The sequence below is a fragment of the Oratosquilla oratoria genome, chromosome 8 (assembly GCF_046742065.1).
Source record: "Oratosquilla oratoria isolate Oo_2021 chromosome 8, ASM4674206v1, whole genome shotgun sequence".
Lineage (NCBI taxonomy): Eukaryota > Metazoa > Arthropoda > Malacostraca > Stomatopoda > Squillidae > Oratosquilla > Oratosquilla oratoria.
In genome coordinates this window covers 59,723,048-59,745,032 of record NC_134784.1, presented here as the reverse complement: position 1 = coordinate 59,745,032, position 21,985 = coordinate 59,723,048, and positions in this window count along the sequence as shown.

Sequence of the window (21,985 nt, the reverse complement as noted above, 5' to 3'; positions counted from 1 at the left end):
TATGCATCCCGAAACCCAGAATAAAACAATATTACAGAACTCTCCATAGATATACTCCTAGACACTATTGTGTTAAGGATAAGAGTGATAGAAGGGTGAAAGAAAACCCCAGCATCAAAGATAGTTATAAACTGACAAGGAGATGAAGGAACGTGGGAGCCGTCACGTAGTCTGTGGGATCCTCCCGAGGATCTACGCAGGTTCGTGTTGGAACAGTAGAGCCATAGGGATCAATGATAGGATATCGCAGTTGTGTACACAATTGGGATACCACTTTCTTGATCCTTGGTATCTCTTTTCTAGGCTCCATGACCTTTACGCTTCTGATGGGATCCACCTTACCCGCAGAGGCAAAGATGTTCTTACAAACCTCATTGTGGGAATTTGTAATGAATTAGCTCCTTTTTTAGGGTAGAAGCTCAAAGGGAAGGGGAAATAGAATGTACTAGGGAAAACAGTGTAGAGTATAGCATTAATGTAGAACAATGTGCCAGTATAGGACAAAATATAATTTTAGGATATAATGTCGCTAGAGGACGAAATGTCACATTAGGATGTAATGTCATAGGACAAAATGTCACAATGGGATGTAATGACAGTGGAGGACAAAAGATCATGATGGGAAGTAATGATAGTGGAGAACAAAATATCACGATAGGATGTAATGATAATGGCGGAGAAAATATCACGATAGGATATAATGTCAGTAAAGGACAAAATATAATTTTAGGAAGGGATACCGGAGAGAATGTCCATGAAGGCCAAAATATCATGATAGGATGTAATGACAGTGGATACAATGTCGCTAGAGGACGAAATGTCACATTAGGATGTAATGTCATAGGACAAAATGTCACAATGGGATGTAATGACAGTGGAGGACAAAATATCACGATGAGAAGTAATGATAGTGGAGAACTAAATATCACGATAGGATGTAATGATAATGGAGAAAATATCACGGTAGGATATAATGTCAGTGAAGGACAAAATATAACTTTAGGAAGGGATACCGGACAGAATGTCAATGAAGGCCAAAATATCACGATAGGATGTAATGCCAGTGGAAGACAAAAGATCATGATGGGATGTAATTATAATGGAGGAAAAAATATCATGGTAGGATATAATGTCACTGGAGGACAAAATATAATTTTAGAAAGGGATGCCGGACATAATGTCACTGTACGACGAGAGGCCGGCGTGAATCACGGTGACGTAGGGGGACAAAATGTACAAAAGAGATCGGATGACCGTGATCGACCAGATGTCCGTGATGGGGGAAATGTTAATTTTGATAGGAGAAATGTTAATGAGGCATTGAACGTCAATGAAGGACCAAATAATAATATAGAGCAAGGTATAAATGAAAAACAAAATGGTAATGTAAGATATGATATTGAAATTCAAAATGTGTCAAAAAGAAATAATCACGAGTTTCTTAAAACCATGTACTTTAATGCTCGTAGTATTAGAAACAAATTTCAAGAAATACAGGCGTATGTCAAGAGCGAAAATCTCGATATGATAGGAATAACTGAGACATGGTTAAACGGTACAGAGTTCGAAGCTGAATTTAATATTGCGGGATTTAAACACTTTCATCAGGATAGAAACCACAAGAAAGGTGGGGGTGTTCTATTGTACGTTAAAAACAATGTTCATGCTTGTGTTTTAGAGAAAGTGAAACAGGATGCATATGATAGTTTGTGGGTTGAGTTAACCCAAACAAATGGACAAAAAATGAATATAGGTGTAATATATAGGCCAAAGACATTATCATTAGCAGACGACAAACTGTTATTTCAAGAACTGTCTAGTTTCTGCAACTGGGATTTATTGATAATGGGTGATTTCAATTTTACTGACATTGATTGGATGACCCTTGAACATGGCCATATAGGTAGTCGCTTGATTGATTTTCTTGGTGACAATTACTTAATTCAGCATGTAAAAGAGCCCACAAGATATGGAAACTTACTCGATCTATTGATCACTAGCCGCGAAAGCATGGTAACTGATGTAGAAGTCGGTGAATCTGTTGCAAATAGCGATCACAACCTAGTTAGATTCAAACTCCTAAACAATTTTAGAGTAGATACTTGTGTTTCTAAAATACCCGATTTCAGTAAAGCTCAGTTCATAGAACTACGTCAGGAGCTTCAGCTTACAGAATGGGAGGCAAAATTAAACGAAAGACCTGTAGATCATATGTGGGAAATATTTCAAAATACGCTCACTAAGATGATTCAAACTTACATTCCTTTTAAGGACAGACGTCCCCCAAATCAGGCTCGCCCAAAGTGGCTCGACAAAGAAACTGAAAAAACTATTGCTAGAAAGAGACAGGCTTATAAGAAATATAAGTGCTCGGGTGCATCTAATGACTATGAAAGTTATGTATCAATACAGAGAAATTTAAAAAAGACAATAAGAAAAAGAAAACGACAATACGAAATGAACATCGCTGATAAATCCAAAGAGAATCCCAAAGAATTCTATAGTTACATTAGAGATAAAAAGGTTGTTAGGAATCACATTGGTCCACTATTATCTGCTGACGGTCAACTTGAATATTCAAATGAAGGAATGTGTAATATCTTAAACAATTATTTTAGCTCGGTATTCGTAAACGAAACACCTCAAGGTGAATTCCAAACTGAAACCTGTGAAAAGTCTAGGGTAAACTTACTCGGTATGGTAAATATAACAAAAGAAAAAATTAAAAGGTGTATAGACAAACTCAAAGTTAATAAAACACCAGGGCCTGACGGTTGGCATCCAAGAATCTTAAAGGAAATGAAAAATGAGATTGTTGTTCCATTAGAAATTATTTTCAAGAAATCCATCATATCCAGAGATGTCCCAAGAGAATGGAAGCTAGCTAACGTTACTCCCATATTCAAAAAAGGTGACACAAAGAAACCAAATAACTATAGGCCTATAAGTTTGACTTCAATCGTAGGAAAAATAATGGAAACTATCATCAGAGATGCTATCGAACATCATTTAGAAAGTAACCGTTTGATAAATGATAGCCAGCATGGTTTCAGACGGAAACGTTCTTGCTTGACAAACTTACTCGAATTCTACAACACAGTTATCTCGAATTATGACAAAAGAAACAATATAGATTTAGTATATCTAGACTTTGCAAAAGCTTTTGATACCGTCCCACACGAAAGACTACTTACTAAATTAGCTTTGCATGGAATAAGTGGTAGCCTATTAGGTTGGACTAGTAATTGGTTGAATGATCGAAAACAGAGAGTTGTTTTAAATGGAAAAACTTCTGGATGGAAAAGTGTTGCAAGTGGAGTTCCTCAGGGTTCCGTTCTTGGGCCACTTCTATTCATAGTATATATAAATGATATAAACCATGGACTAAAATCTACTGTTTCCAAATTTGCTGATGATACAAAACTGTGCGGAGTGGCAAATGATCATTCAAACCAATTAGATATTCAAGAAGATTTAGATAAATTACAGCAATGGTCTGAAAAGTGGCTAATGAAATTTAACACAAGTAAATGCAAGGTAATGCACATAGGTAAGAATAACAGTAAGTACGATTACAAGTTATTTGGAAATTCGTTAACAAAAGTGGATAGTGAAAAAGATCTCGGCGTAATTATCAGTAACGACCTCAAATCATCCAAGCAGTGTATTTCAGCCTCTGAGAAAGCAAATAAGATTCTAGGACTGATTGCACGATCTTTTGATTTCAAAAGTCCATCACTCATTAACAAGCTATATAAATCGTTAGTTCGTCCACATTTGGAATATGCTGTTTCCGTATGGTCACCGAATCTCATTAAAGACATTGACAGATTGGAAAGAGTACAACGGCGAGCCACAAAACTGATTCCAAATATCAAAAATAAATCATACGAAAATCGACTAAAACATATGAATGTGGTTTCCCTAAAAAAGCGTACACTCAGAGGTGACTTGATACAGGTCTTTAAAATTCTGAAGGGAATTGACAACAACAAAAGTGACCAAATTTTTACATTGAATGAGAATCAGACAAGAAACAATGGTCTTAAACTCTCCGGAAATAGATTCAATTTGGAAGTAGGTAGAAACAACTTTGCCAACCGTGTAGTTAATGAATGGAATAAACTTCCTGCACAGGTAGTGCAATGTAGTTCAGTTTGAAGCTTTAAGAATCATTTAGATAAATACCTAAGTAAGATGCTGTAATGATTATAATTTATCTTATATTATTTGTTTTTGTTTTGTTATCATTTGTCTGTCTGATTTTTATCTATTATTAGTTATATGTCAATTTATTATTATTTACTATTTACCTGTTTGTTTATTATTTAACTATACCTATGCATTTATTTATGTATTTTATTTGTTATTTACATTATCATAGTTTTTATTTATCATTTTATTATTAATATGATTTTTTTTTCACATCCGACCTAGATATGGATCAAAAGGTCTCCTGTCGGCATGCTCCGCCTTTGTAATCCTTTGTAATAACAATTGGAAGGACTTCTGTAGGACCTCTTATTGCTGATAGACTGTTCAATGAACCTATTAAAATACTGATACAGGATCTATAGTTAATGTTATAACTAGTATTGTTTTCAACCAATTGAAACCAGGAGTGAAATTTTTTGAACCAATCCATTATTCATTGCAAGGAGTAACTGGAAATCAGTTAAAAACATTAGGTAAGGTTGAACTAGAAGTCATCTTATATACAAATGAACATTTGCACATTCCAGTGATAGTTGTAGAATAATCTGTTTTCCCAGGAGATTTATTGATAGGATTTGCAACTATGAGAAAAGAGAACATGGTTATATGTTCTGCGACTAAGGGATCTTACTGAAATCACAGTTAATCCCATTTTTAAATCAACCAGACTTAAGGCCAGTGACAGGAATCAAAGAATCCCTAGAAATAGATAGGAAAGATAACATTTATATTTTAGATAACGAGGCCGAGCGGTCCAGACCAACAGAAAGTAAAGTCACATATAGTGAACCCAACTCAGATGTTCAAGAAATCCCAGAAATTACTAATTCATCAACTACAAATGAAGCCTTGCAAATTGTGAATGGTGGCATTATAAAGTCGACATTATTACACTCTAGAGCAGGGGTTTCTTAACCTTTTTTCTCCAATTCCCCACTTTTTAGTGAGCCAACTCTCCATTTCCCACCACAGCATCGGTCTTTGACAAATTCGATTTTAACCCATGCAGTGTTTAGTATGTAAATATACGCTTTGCTTTTTTGTGCCATTTTACGGCCCTTAATTTTTGTTTGCATATATTAGATTTTTTACTAACAGTTATCACATGGATAAATACATAAATTTTGAAGCACTATCGATTATTTGTGGGTGGAAACAAATTCACGAAATGTGACAAGAAGACACCAGAAACAAACAAAAAGAAACAAAAACATATCCATAAAAAAAAAAAAAAAAAAAAAAAAAAAAAAAACGTGGTTCTTCTCTCCGACCGGTCATTCCCCACTTGGCAACTCTGCCATTCCCCACAGGTTAAGAACCACTGCTCTAGAGCAATTAACAGGGTAGAGGTGCAGTTGACAGGAATCACTGTAGACTCTCAAATTTTAACCATCCCAGAATCAATTAGATTAAAAGGTTTGAAATTGGACTCAGGGATTTATAAGTCAAATAAGAACATGGTAGAAATATTAGTGAGTAGTACTTTAAATAAAGACATAGTCTTAAGAAAAGGTACACAAATAGGATGTTTCCAAGTATTTGCAAAACCCATTAAGATTTTAAATGAAAGTATTGAGGTGGAATTACCAATTTCATTAATCTGTTCAGTTCAGGAAGAAACAGAGTTGGGAAAGAAATACAAGAATCAACTAGAACCTACTAGTTGCCCGCAGTTGGATGAGAGCTTAGTTGCTTTGCTCTTGAAGCACAATAAAGCAATTGCTTTGCCAGGAGACATCTTAGGCAAACCAACAGTTATAAAACAGGTAAAAACCAGGGACTCAACCTATTTATACACCTGACCACAGAGTACCACACTCTAAATTAGCTCTTGTAAACTGATCACTGAAATGTTATTGCAGGATATTACTGATGGTACCATGCGCCCAGTTATTGATTATAGGGAATTGAATAAGGATACCATATGTTACCAATTACCACTACCAGTGATAGGGGACATTCTTAGAAGTTTGGGAACTGAGAATAGGTATTTTAGCACTAGATATTAAATCTGCTTTTTGGCAAATAGAGTTGCATGAAGACTCACGAGAATTCACAGCATTTTCTACTCCAACGGGACACTATGAGTTCAAATGAATGCCATTCATCCATTAACTTACATGTGGTTGATGGATACAGTTCTTGATGGGTTGTTAGAAAACACTGCCAGTGTATTTCTAGACGATATTTTAAGTTTCCCAAACAGTGGGTGAGCACTTTAAGAAATTAGACTAGTTGAAGCAGGATTGAAAATGAAACTTGAAAAATGTAAGTTTTTGCAGGGCAGTGTTATCTATTTGGGACATAAGATAGGCACAGACCTAGTACAGTAAACTCAAAGGTTGAAGCAGTAAAGAATTTTCCAGTTCCAAACAATGTAGAAAAAGTTAGTCTTGGGATTGACAGGATATTATAGGAAATTTATCCATGGATATGCGGACATAGCTAATCCATTAAGTTCTTTGTTGAGAAAAGACTCAAAGTTCATGTGGGGACCTGCACAACAGCAAGCTTTTGACAATTTGAAATATAAACTTATGAGTTCTCCAGTTTTAATATATCATCAGACTATGCAGACTATGATAAAGAGTTCATTCTTTGTACTGATGCATCTGGCATAGGGTTAGGAGGCATATTGATGCAAGAGAGAAATGGAACTTTAAAACCAATAGCTTACACATCTAGACTTTGTAATAGCGCAGAAACTATTCTATAACAGAAAGAGAAACCTTAGCAGTGATATATTCATTAGAAAGTTTTAGAGATATGATACTGTGATATCCAATCAGAGTGTGCACTGATCATACAGCTATTCAGAACATATTTAAGTATAAGAATCTTAGGGGCAGACTAGCAAGATGGTTTGCGGTACTTCAGTGCTATGAGGTTAAGTTTGAATATATTTCAGATAAAAAGAATGCTGCAGAATATACACTTTCTAGAAACATTAGCCAACCAATGACAGGGTTGATAAATTTTGTTTGTAGTATAGATGAGTTAGTAACCTTAAATGAGGAAATGCTAATAAGAGAACAGAGGGATAAGACACGCGATTCATTACCCAGTATTTGATGAACCCAAGAGGAAATCCTCCAAAACTACCAAAAGAGTACAAGATAGAGGAATTTCATTTGACTAGTGGACTTTTGTATAGAAAAACAGTTGTAAGAGGGAAAGATATTTCTAGAGGCCCAGTGAAACAGTTGGTAATACCACAAGCTCTTGTAAAAGAGATATTGAAGTTGCTTCATGATAGTGATTGTAGTTCACATCCAGGAAAGAATAAAACTTATAGACAAGCACAACTTCAATACTCTTGGCCAGGTATGAAGATCTATATGATTATATAGAAAATTGTTTGAAATGTGCTAATGTGAAGGGAAATACACCAAAACCTGCTATGTTAACATATCCCATTCCACAGAATCCTAAGGAAAGAGTTCACATAGATACTTTGGAGTTACTTATGTATTTTACAACCCATTCCAAATAAGAAAGCTGAAACAATTGCTTCAGTAATCTATGATCTGATAATCTGTAATTTCTCTACACCTAAGATCTTAGTTTCAGATAATGGAACAGAATTTAATAAAATCTTGGAAAACTTATGTAGATTATCTAAGATTCAGAAAATCAATATTTTAGTGAATCATCCTCAGAGTAATGGAGGTGTAGAGAGATTAATTTTTTTTTTACATGTCTTCAAGTCCTCATAGTATAACTTGGAATACTTGGATTCCTTGTGTTAAATGTACTCTGAACAACCAAATTAACATAGCAATAGGCGATACACCTCATTTTATTATTTTTGGTGAGGACAAATTTCTTCTATATGGAATTTTGACTGCAGAGCAGAAACCTGTGTATATGATTATATCTAAAATAGGATAAATACATTTCAAACTATACACCAAAGAGTGAGGAAACATATGCAAGAGTATACACAAGAGATGAAAAAGCAACAACACAAAACATCACATAAAATAGAATTAAAAACAGGAGATTTAGTCATGGTCAAACTACATTCACCCTATAATAAACTTTCACCGAGATACTCAGGTCCATATAGGGTAATTGATTTTGCAGATGGAAATGAATACAAGATCTTACACTTAAAAATTAGGGAAGTGTCAATTAATCATTTAGATATGAAAAAGGTTAGGATACAATTTGATGAAGATACAGTGACTTAGTTTTAAAGAAACTCTAAACCCAAAAGAGTATAGGGAATATGTTGATATTATACAGGAATTGAATATTAATCTTGATATATTTTACAGATGAAGACTGCAATTATTTTTGTAATTTGTATGGTGCTTGATTGTGATGGGAGACTGAACTACCTGGTGTCAAGCAGAGATACTACCTGGAGCTTTGGACCTGCTGTGTGTCAGACTTGGAACCTTGCCAATAGATAAGGACAATACCACTAAGTATTAAATTGTAATCATTTTATGAAGCATTGAAAATTTTTATGCAGTGTGTGTCCTACACAAAAAGTGAATAAGTGTGTGTGAAATTCAGCAAGAGACACTACTATGTTGTGTATATAACCTTAATAACATATTGCCCATCTCAATATCTTTGAAATGCTGAAAACATTCTCCATTGAGATCTAATGTTGCTGTTCTTAATCAAAGTAGTGAGTTTTGCAAATCTATTTAACATTGAATTTATAGCTGTATTACAAACTATTTGTTTTTATGTTTTTGTTGTTTCTGACATTTAATGATGTTCACTTATATCTGCTTGATTTGTTTTCTTTTGATGTTATTGACATTTATGCATTTTGGAGGGGTTGCTTGTTTCTTTGAAATGTTATATGTGTGACATATGTTTTGATGATACCATCCATTTTGCCAGTTTATGCATTAGTAAATATTTAGCTTCTTGTATATATTAGCAAGCCCTGTAAGAGGGTAGTAGAAAATAATTGGTCGGGACGACCAAGGGTAGCTGCTGAGCCCTGTAAGAGACTGGTAGATAAGTAGGTAGAAAGAGGGGTAGATGGCGAGAATTTAATTTTTTCGAGCTAGAGGTTTTCAAAACAATAGCCGCGAAGGAGTTGCTGAGTTGCATAATCTCGCTCACCATCTAAAGTTGATAAACAACAATTAGGGTACAGATTTAATGCCGAGGTGACAATATGTAAACTAGGCCATTCTGGTTCAATGTTGAGATTGCTTGTGTAAGCAGTATTGTTTAAGACAGTGTAATGGTCTTTCTGATTGCAGAAGGATGGAGAAAATTTTTATTGGTACATGGGAGAAAAGTCATGCCCTTAAGGGGAGGCACGTATTTGTTACAGTCAAGATTACTGAATGAATTAAGTAGTGACATCAGAGTAGAGATGGCTTAGTGCGTGGATTGGGAATCCCAGGTGGGATTCCTCTGGTGTAACTAAGAAAATAACGTTGTAGAGAATTAGTGAAGAAGCGAAGGAAAACTATACATGTATCTCCATTTTAATTCAACACATCAAGAAACATTAATTACAAAGAGAAAAAGTGAACCGAAATGAAAGTCAAACATAAGTACACATGGGAGAGGGTGGTGGAGGGAAGGGTGGTAGATAGAGCGTGAATGGATTATGTAGTGGTAAATAGGATTATGATAGGAAGAGTTAAGGATGTACATGTGCTAAGGGGAGAGTGGAGGATAGATGGAGAAAGAGGAAAGGGACAAAAGGTAGGGAGGTTCTTAGAGTGAACTCTTTGAATGAAAAGGAAAAGGAGGAGTAAATGGTAAATTGAGAGTGGAGGAAGAATGGGGGAGGAAAAAGGAGAGAAGTGGAGAGGTGTTGAGGGTAAACAAATTAAATGAGAATGATAAAGAATACCATAAACTGAGAAGTGTAGTAGGCTGTGAATGATAGGGGGGTGGGGGGTGGGCAGGAGTAGAAGAATGAGTATGTTTCAAGGGGGAAAGGAGGAAATTGCCCGAAGATGGTATGTGGGGTGAGGAAGTTGGGAGGGAACAGAAAAAAAGAGGCAGCAAATGATGAGATGAAGATGGTGAAGATGGTGGTGGAAGAGAAATAAGTTTATAAAGATTGGTTGCAAAGTAGAACTAGGGTATGAGAAATACAGAGAGATAAAAGAGGCAAAATATAAGGTGAGGGAGGGAATGAGGAGAGCAGATGTAAAGTGGGGTATAAATTTGGCAAGGAATTTCAAAAATAATAAAAAGAGAAAAGAATGAAGGGGCGAGTCAGATTGAGAGGACATGGTAAAGGATGCAGACAGATGTTACTGAAGGTAAAGGCAATACGGCAAAGATGGGTGGAAACAGAGATTTGTTGAATGATGAGATGGTTAGGGTAGGATTGACAGTGGCAGTGGGAGATACTAGGAAAATGAATGTGATGAGAAAAGAAAATTATAGGGCCATAGAAAAAAATGAGACGAGTGTCATATGGAATGCCTGATGAAGGAAAGAACAGTTATGGTGAATTAGTAAGATCATGTATCCTGTTCAATACAAGTCAAATTCTCGCATACAGCATCAGATGCCTGATATATGATGATGCATCACAATACTTGCATTATAAAATATAAAGTTATAGCTTTGTTACTATTTCTCTTTCACTCTGAATATTAATAACCAGAGAAAATATGATCAAACCAGTTCACAGAATATGGAGGTCACTCAGCTACAACTACAAAATATAATCAACATGCCGACACCAGCCTACATTGGCATCATTGCATGGAAGAGGTTAATGTGTACCTACAGGAGGGGAATGTGCTAGAGGACTAAAGGAAAATAGTGGAATCCATTTTAATAGATTATCTTTCCACTATGAATATTTCTAAGGCTCAATGGACCCCAGACATAATCTCAGGATTGTTCATTATAAAACAAATTGTTAACAGGTATCCTCCCCTTCTCCCTGACCTGACCTCATGTCATTCTCAGGTTACTAGAGAGCGAGGGTAGTGGTATTTACTCCTTCCCAATTTCCTTTTCTTTTGTAAGAGGTTGCTATTTAAAGGCAGCATCCTCCTCCCACTTTGTACTACTGAAGATGATTGTAGTTACCTAAGTAAGATGCTGTAATGATTCTAATATATCTTATATTATTTGTTTTTGTTTTGTTATAATTTGTCTGTCTGATTTTCATTTATTATTAGTTATATGTCAATTTATTATTATTTACTATTTACCTGTTTATTATTTTAACTATACCTATGCATTTATTTACATTATTATAGTTTTTATGTTATTTTATTATCAATATGATTTTTTTTTTTGCATCCGACCTAGATATGGATCAAAAGGTCTCCTGTCGGCATTCTCCGCCTTTGTAATCCTTTGTTAGCAGTCGAAATATATAGACTCGCTTATTCAACTCTTCCTTTTCCCAACTTACCTAGTTGTATTTTGCTGGAAGGGGAGCTACGCTCGTGGTGTCCTGCCTTTGTATCTCGCAATGTCTAGTTTGCTTTTAAACTAATGAATGGTTTTTGCGTACACTATTTCCTTGTCCAGTTTGTTCCAAGTGTCTACCACTATGTGGAAAACTGTTTTTCTTCAGATCTCTTCTGTAGCTATGTTTTTTATTTTCTTTCCATGTCCCCTTGTTCTTCTCCTGTCCCAGTTTAACAAGTCCTCTCTATCAAGTATTTCTGTGCCTTTCATGATTCATGTGGTGTTAGTTGTGATTTACAAATGTTACTGCATTTCTCACCAGTGACTAAAGGAGTGTGTGTATACAACCACTCCTCGTTTAACGACCTACTCGGTTAACGACAACGCGGAGTAACAACGGGCTTTATGACAGACCAATATTCGTTTAACGTAAATCTCTCGAAGTTATGACGTCATGTACAATAAGTTGGCTGAGGCAAATTTGTATGACGTTATAAATGAACTTGTACGGTGGATATTAGCTGTGAGGTAAAATGTTCTGAAGCTTAGGTCTACATTACCATCCTGCAAGCTGCAAAAATTACCTAGGGTACAGTATATACCAGTATTGGTAAATTTCTAGTTTCGACCATGGGCGCAATACAGGTAGTCGTCGACTTACGACCGAGTTCGGTTCCGACAGACAGGTCTTAAGTCGATCTGGACGCAAGTCGGACTTTATATATATACAGTATATATTACCCTTCAAATATTATTTTTGTTACTGTATACATGTATATTCTATATAATATTTAGCATACTGAAATAATCTTAGCATCTTTGAACTATGTTGTATAGTATTTTTCAAACCTTTGTTATAATTTTATCTGATTTTCTTTGATAAATGTAGCATACTGAATAAAATCCTATCATCTTTGACCTATGATATTTAATACTGTATTTTCTAATATTTTTATTATTCTATCATCAGATTTTCTTTAGGAAACGTATGCATACTGATTATAATCTTTGAGCTACATTGTTTAATATTCATTATTCTTTTTATAATTGTGTTATTGTCGTTAGGAAACGTAGCCTAGGCCTACGCATACTGAATAAAGTCCTGTCATCTTTGACCTACAAATACTTTTTTGTTGGTTGAATAAAAAACATTGTACTGTATAATTTCAATCTTATTAATTGCAAAACATTAAAACTACTAAATGCAAGGCAAAATTAGGAAAAAATTATTTCAAAACACATTCTTTTCGTTTACGTACTGTACCGAAAATATTGTTATCGACAACAGACTAGGCTTAAACAAAGTTTACTGTTGCATTTTATTAATTGCAAAACATAAAAATACATAATGCAAGGCAAAATTAGGAAAAAATATTTCAAAACATTCGTTTTGTTTACGTACTGTACCGAAAATATTGCAAAACATAAAAATACAAAATGCTGTACCGAACATATTGTTATCGACAACAGATTAGGCATAAAAAAGTTTTACTGTTACATTTTATCAATTGCAAAACATATTAAAATATAAAATCCAAGGCAAAATTAAGATCCTCTCTTTGTCTTTTAAAATTATCGACACTGTAGAATGTGATAACTGAAGTTCACGTGCTATCACATTAACTTTCTTCCCTCCTTCATAATGTTTTATCACTTTCATTTTCGTGTCAAGATCAATAACCTTTCTTTGTTTCTTGGCAGGCTTGGAAATATCGAAAGATAATTTTCTTTTAGACATCTTCATGGGGGTTTGAAGCACAAAAAAATTAAAAATATAATCCTTTTCATGAATGAAGTCAGAAATACCACATGCTCCTGAATGAGAGGGAAGCTGACGCTGCCGGTAACCTGCCAAAACTATCGTACTCGCGTCTCGTGGTGTGCAAAGTAATTGTACTGCACTGCCAGGCATAACATTGCAATTCTATTATTCTATTAAATGTTAAATATTATTGCACTATCTCGTGGTCGTAAAGTCGATCAGTTGTAAGTCGCATAGGTCGTAAGTCGACGACTACCTGTATAGCAATAGAAAATTAATTATCAATTTTGTAAATTATAATGTATCAACGTAATATGCAATTTTGTGAGCGGAAATAAAAAAACAAAAAAGGTGCTAAAACAGATTTCGTAAGTAACGAAGTCGTGTCGGACGAATGGTACGCCATGTTTGTTATGATAGATGCTGACGTCGAAGAAATGAAAGGATGATAAATTCGTCTAACCTAAACTAACCTAACCTGTGTTTAATAAATCATTACCTGCAAATTAAATGTCATCCGGCTCGTCCTCGTTGTCGTCGTCGGGAGAGACGTTGGCGGGCTTTTCAACCACTCTCTCAGCTTGTGGGGTACACAAAGTTCTTGCAGCTTGAAGGAATGCATGTATCTCCACTCCATAACATTCCTTCAAGAAAATGTACCTGGCGAGGTACTATCAGAAGTACCTAGGCCGTCAATTGACAGACGACAAGGTGGCGTCCCGATCCTATGCTACCGACTTTGTTCATTAGCATATTTGCTTGTAGCAAGGTATTTTTTATTTTCATTTCCGCCCACAAAATTGCACCCATGGTCGAAACTAAAATAATACCCCGGTATTTAATATGGAATGTCAGCATATGCGGATTTGGTCATACACGGTAATTTAAGGAACATAACCACCGCGTTACTTGAGGGCTTTCTGTACTATCAAAACAGTAAATAAAGCTTTAATGTACTGTATAAAAGAGGGAAAATACACAAAAATAAAGATACATGTATTGCTGGACATTGTACATACAGTACATGTACGTATATGTATACACTTTCGCTTAACGACCAATTCGGTTAACGACGGCAACGCTGGTCCCAATTGTCGTCATTAATGAGGAGTGGTTGTAGTTCCACTATACAAAGATAAAAGAGGGAAAATACACAAAAATAAAGATACATGTATTGCTGGACATTGTACATACAGTACATGTACGTATATGTATACACTTTCGCTTAACGACCAATTCGGTTAACGACGGCAACGCTGGTCCCAATTGTCGTCATTAATGAGGAGTGGTTGTAGTTCCACTATACAAAGAAGCTTTAGAAAGATCAATCTATGAAGTGTAGCTAGAAAGTCATATGAGAGGATGTTAGAGAGGATTAGGTAGGGGTATAGTTGGATTATTTGGGGAAGAACAATATGGATTTAGGAAAGGAGGAGAGTACATGGATAAATTTTTCATATTAGGGCAGTATGCAATAAGTTTTAGCAATATGTAAGGATGACTTTTGGGTTTTTATGGATTTATAGAAGGCATATGTCTGGGTTGACAGAAAGGTATAGTGGGCTGTGTTGCAGATATAAAGGATAGGCAGAAGGCTGTTGAGGGCAGTCAAAAGTTTGTACATCATGTTTCTTTATGTGTTTGTACTGAAGGGAGAGTTCTATATACAGATATATAACTGTCCCTTTTATCTTAGCTCCCAATAGAAGGAAGAACAATTGGGTTTTGCATAGATGTATATATTCTAATTATTCCTACTGTTGTGTCCTAGTGTCTACTTGGTTTCTTTTGTCTTGTTGGTGAATGTAATGCTGTGTATAAAAGTAATAAATACCTTTTGTCCATTTGGTTTCTTTTGTCTTGTAGGAGAATGTTATGTTATTGTGTATAAAAATAATGAATCTACCTTTGCATTTATCTAGTTATATTCTATGGGAAGGGGAGCTACACTCATGTCCCATCTCTGTATCTCACAGCATCTAGTTTGCTCTTAAATTCATGTATGGTTTTTGCACACACTATTGTTTCATCCAGTTTGTTCCATACATCCACCAGTGGGGAAAGCTGTTCTTTTTCTGGTCTCTTCTATAACTGCCCTTTTTGAGCTTCCTTTCATGTCCCCCTTGTATTTCTCTTATCCCAATTTAGTAAATCTTCTCTATCAAAGACTTCCATGCCTCTCATGATTCTATAGATGGTCAACAAGTCACCTCTTTCTCTTCTTTGTTCCAGTGTCAGTGATTCTAGTTTTGACAATCCCTCCTCATATGACAATTTTGAAAGTGTGGGGGCCATCTTCATATTTGCTTTTTGGATTCTTTCAATTTTCCTTATATTCTTTTTAGTACTGGGTGACCATAGTGTTGCTGCATACGTCTTGGCCTTATTAGTGTGATTAGTATTTTCTTCACCCTTTCTTCATCCAACTAGGTAAAAGCCACCTTTATTGACCTTAGGAATTTGTAGATTTCTCCAACAATTTTGTTCATCTGTATATCAGGGATCATGTCTTTTGTGATAATTACTCACAGGGCTTTTTCAGATCCCATTACTTCCTTTGCACCAAATTTATATTGTCCTGATATTCTTTTTTCACTTTTTCCAAATTCCATTATACTACATTTCTTAATATTGAAGTCCACTTCCTACTTCTAACTCCATTCCCAAACCCTGTTCAGATCTCTGCATTGACTCACAATCCGTTTCAGTACTCACTTTCCTCTGTAATTTTGTGTCATCTGCAAAGAAGCACATGGAACATTCCACACCCTTGTCCATGTCATTTACATAAATAGCAAACATCAAGCCAATACTGATCCCTGTGGAACTCCATTAATCACCTCTTCCCAAGTTGAACTCATATCTCTGAGCACCGTATTTTCCGGCTTAAAATGCGCATCGGGTTATAATGCGCACCCATGCACTTCGCTATCTCAGTATACAGATAGTGCGCACCGACGTATAACGCGCATGCCCGATCGCATTTGTCTATAACGCAGTTTTACCTCGGTATTTATATCATGTGAACAAGGTTACATGGAGAAGTATTTTTCATTGGCTAGAGCCACCGCTGGGAAATCTGTTGATTTGTCACTAAGTTAAGTGTCAGTTTAGGCATCAATCAGGACACAATTAAGAAAAAGTCGGAACTACATGTACCGGTATATGACTCATGTTGTGCGTTGGTCCCTTATTACTTTGTAGCTTAAATAGTTTGTAGGAAATATGATCTAAAAAAAGTTTATTAAAAGTAAAATATACAGAAAAATTTCGGGATTTTTACAGAAAATGCTCATTTTATATTTTGAGGAAATACAACCACTCCTCGTTTAACGACGACAATTGGGACTAGCGCGCCGTCGTTAACCGAATTAGTCGTTAAGCGAAAGTGTATACATATACGTACATGTACTGTATGTACAATGTCCAGCAATACATATATCTTTATTTTCGTGTATTTTCCCTCTTTTATACAGTACATTAAAGCTTTATTTACTGTTTATTTACGGTGGTTAGGTTCCTGAAATTACCGTATATGACCAAATCCGCGTATGCTGACATTCCATATTGAATACCGGGGTATTTTTTGTTTCGACCATGGGCGCAATATAGCAATAGAAAATTAATTATTAATTTTGTAAATTAAAATGTATCAACGTAATATGCAATTTTGTGGGTGGAAATGAAAGTAAAAAATACCTTGCTACAAGAAAATATGCTAATGAACGAAGTCGTTAGCATAGGATTGGGACGCCATCTTGTCTGCCAACGTCTCTCACGACGACGACAACGAGGACGAGCCGGATGACATTTAATTTGCAGGTAATGATTTATCAAACACAGGTTAGGTTAGTTTAGTTTAGGTTAGACGAATTCATCATCCTTTTATTTCTTCGACATCGGCATCTATCATAACAAACATGGTGTACCATTCATCCTACATGACTTCGTTACTTACGAAATTTGTTTGAGCACCTTTTTTTCCGCTCACAAAATTGCATATTATTTGATACATTATAATTTACAAAATTAATAATTAATTTTCTATTGCTATATTGCGCCCATGGTCGAAACTAAAAAATTACCACTACCGGTATATACTGTACCCCAGGTAGTTTTTGCAGCTTGCAGGATGGTAATGTAGGCCTAAGCTTCAGAACACATTACCTCACAGCTAATATCCACCGTACAAGTTCAATTATAACATCATACAAATTTGCCTCAGCCAACTTAATTATCATACACGACGTCGTAACTTCGGGAGATCTACGTTAAACGTTTGTCATAAAGCCCGTCGTAGCTAACCGAGTAGGTTGTTAAACGAGGAGTACCTGTAACTCGTCTTTACCATTTTTTATTCAATACTGAAACTACAGACTGTTTCGTTTTAGCTTTGAACCTGCAATGACAACAATGAAAATTACGATGTTATTTACCTTGACTTTAGCAAAGCGTTCGACAAAGTGCCACACCAGAGACTACTAAATAAAATCAAAGCCCATGGCATAGGAGGAAAAGTGTTAGATTGGATTAGAGCTTGGATTAGTAACAGAAAACAGCGGGTCACCATAAATGGAATAAAATCTAGGTGGGGCAATGTTACCATCGGGGTCCCCCAGGGCTCGGTTTTGGGTCCCTTGTTGTTCATTATGTATATAAACGACTTAGACAAAGGGTTAAATAGTGATGTTAGTAAGTTTGCGGACGACACTAAAATAGGACGCCTAATTAGGTCAGGAGACGACGCCCAGATTCTGCAGGATGACCTTAATAAGCTGTTAACATGGTCGGTGAAATGGCAAATGAACTTCAATATCTCTAAGTGTAGCGTGTTAAACGTAGGGCTACACAACCCCGAAAATAGATACAACTTAGATAACAAGTTTTTAGAAAAATCTGAGTGCGAGAGGGACTTGGGAGTTCTGGTGAGTCCGGACCTTAAAACCAGGAAGCAGTGTATTAGCGCCAGAAATAAAGCTAACAGAGCATTAGGCTTCATTGCTAGGACGGTAACGAATAGAAGTGCAGAGGTAATTATTAAACTCTATCTAGCGATAGTTAGACCCATCCTTGACTATGTGGTACAGTTTTGGTCTCCGTCCTACAGAATGGACGTAAATTCACTAGAATCAGTACAGAGAAGAATGACCAAAATGATACAAGGACTCGGAAATTTGCCTTACGAAGAGAGGCTTAGGCACCTAAACTTACACTCTCTGGAAAGACGCAGAGTGCGGGGTGATCTAATAGAAGTGTTTAAGTGGATCAAAGGCTATAACAAGGGTGATGCAAACAAGGTCATCATAATAAAACAACAGGGCAGGACTCGCAGTAATGGGTATAAACTGGACAAATTTAGATTTAAGAAGGAAATAGGCAAGAATTGGTTTACTAATAGGGTGGTCGATGAATGGAATAAACTTAGTAACCATGTAGTAAGCGCAGAAACTATCAGTTGTTTTAAAAAACGATTAGACAACTTTATGGATGGGGATGACAGGTGGTGATGGATACGGAGCTGCCTAGTGTAGGCCTTATGGTCTTTTGCAGTCTCCTTTATTTCTTATGTTCTTATGAAATAGGACAGTCTCTCATCGAGGTGACGTTTAGTTAATATAACTCCCGAAAGAGGGTGTTGTAGTCAGGTGTTTGACACGAGTTTATGAATGGCCGCAACGGAATTTGTACCATACCTAAAGTGAAGCAACAAAGCCAACATAAAAATTCAAACTAAGATGCTGTGAACATGGGCAAATATCATGAATATTGATCATGTTTCATGGTGTTTAGGCCTATTTAAACATGAAAAATAAGATTCGATAGATACCCTATACCAAATATTTACATATGGTAGCCCATGCTGGCGTATTCTTTCATGTTACCAAGGCTGTTCTTCTTGTTCTCACGGAACGTCACGGAGAAGTGTGCCTCCCGACTTTGTGACGGCCAACATCGTCACGTTGTTGTGAAAAAAATTACACACACAGGCGCAGAATTTTTATCGTAGGCCGTAGATAATGCGCACCACCGGATAACGCGCACCCCCCATTTTTAGGCCCTTCCAACGGAAATAAGTTGCGCACTATACGCCGGAAAATACGGTACTCTTATTTTTCTTCCACACAAGAAATCCTCCACCCATTTCAGCAGTTTACCTTGTATCCCTCCTAAGGTTTCCAGTTTTCTTAATAATTTTTTGTGTGGTACTTTATCAAAAGATTTTAGTATGTCTAGAAAAACACAATCAGCCCATCTGTCCCTTGTATTATATACTAGTCTTGAATAGAAACAGATCAAATTTGAGGCACATGATCTTCCCTATCTAAATCCAAATTGTCTCAGATTTAGTATATTGTTCTCCAGATGTTTTGTCCATCTATTTTCGATAACTTTTTAACAAATTTTGGCTACCATACTTGTAAGGGAGACTGGTCTGTAATTTGTTGGGTCTTCCTTGTTTCCCCCTTTATATATTGGTATGATATTGGCATTTTTCCAGTCTTCCGGTATTTTTCCTTCTTTGAGTGAGCAGCTTATTACATTATATATTTTATCTATTGGTTCATCTTTACATTCTTTTGGTATCCAGTTTGCAATTCCATCCAGGCCACACAATTTCTTGACATAAAAGTTCATTATTTGACCCATTTTCTTTTTGTGTTACTATTATTTCCCTCATGTCACTCCCTTCATCCCAATGCTGTATATTTTCTCTAGTGAACACAGACTTGAAACGTTTGCTCATGACTTCAGCCATTTCTATATCTTCTGTGTATTATACATTCCCTTGGCATAATTTCACTATTTCCTGTTTGCTTTTTAGTTTACTGTTCACATACCTATAAAATAATTTTGGTTGTTCCTTACATTTTTCTACAATGACTTTTTCAGTTTCTTTTTCCTCCCTGCATACTTTTGCATATTAATTTATTTGACTAATATATATTTGCCACTTTCCAGGTTTTTTAATATTTTTTCCATCTTTTCCAAGCTTTAGCTCTTCTATCTTTCACCTCAGTGCACCTTCTGTTAAACCAGCACTTAATATACACCTTTTCCTTTTTATGTCTTGTACATGTTTATCCACTCCTTCATTATAGATTTCCATCAAAAAAAAATTTTCTTTCACTTGTGTCTCTTCATTGTAGAATTTTCCCCAACTCAGTTTTTGAACAAAATTCCTAAGTTTCCCAAAGTCCATTTTGTTATACACCAGCCTTCTTTTTCTGTATTTCTCATATCTCTCTATATATATTTCCTCCTTTAATTTGAACTAAAATAATATGTGGTCACTTCCCAATTGGCGTCTTGTACTAAATTTTATCCACAATTTTAGGTTCTGATGTAAATATTGAATCTAGTCTCGACAGTTCTTCATTATTTCTATATCTGTGTCATTGTATGTTCTATAGCCAACACAAGTAATACATTTCCCCATATATCCTCTCCCCCTTTCACTGTTATCTCTTCCCAACAGATTTCTTTGCAGTTAAAATCTCCCATAAGCACCACATTTCCTCCATCCTTCATCATCTCATTTAATGAATGCCTTGTATCTTCCAACATTTTAGAATAATCACTCTCTTTCCAAGATCCTGTTTTTGCATATAAATCACCAAACTTTTTACTTTTCATGTCATTATCTTCAATTCTTATCATGATTCTTTCCACACTGTTTTATCCATCTGCAATGAATATTATCTGCTCTGATTGTAGTGCACCATGTAACACATCTAAACAAAAACCTGTAGGCACTTAAATCACTAAGCAAGCACTCCAAGATCAACAACCGAACCACCTACTCTACCAAATTTCCCCCAGTCCTACAGAGAAATCACTCCCATGACAAGCAAAATCTATGCTAGCATGACTGCATTTAGGTTAACATCCAGTTTTAAAACATCAACACAAAATAGGTTTGACCAAGGAAACAAACTGCCCCAAAAGCAATCACCACTCAGAATATTCTGACCACTTCATCCTACTGCACCTACTCTAGCCTTACCCAGTCATCAACACAACATTTCTTCCTAGAGGGATTTATGGGCCAATCATGGCTGTTGTCAGTTATCTAAAACCCATGGTTCTCCTGAAACAGATACTTGGGACAGTGGACTAATTATATGCTTGTAGTGTATTTTCAAACTAAATAATGTTGTTTATTACATTAACTTGGTTTCTTGTATTAGTGCTATATTGTATTGAGTGCTTGTGAAAGAACTGCTGCAATTCTGTTTAATATCCAGTTTATATTCATTTGTAGAACCTTTAGTATGTTTTTGGTCTAGACTTTTGTGTTGTGTGGTATGGGTTGATGTGTACAATTGCACAAGGTCTAGCTCACTGTGTATAGGTTTTGTTTAGTGTGTAATATTTAAGATAGATCCAGGCTCTGCAGGAGCTATATTTTATATAGGTGTGTGAATAAAATTTTGAGCATGTAAAACAAGTGTAGTTGAAGGAAAGAAGTCTACACCAGGAGGTGCATAGCCGTGGCCAAAACCTTCACCTTTGCCCTATGTTCTTGAAGTGTTGGGGCACATAACAGTCATTGATGGAAATCAAAGAGAAGGGGAAGATTTGAAGTCACAACCAATTGAATGCAAGACCAGCACATTTCTGATTACACTACCAGCA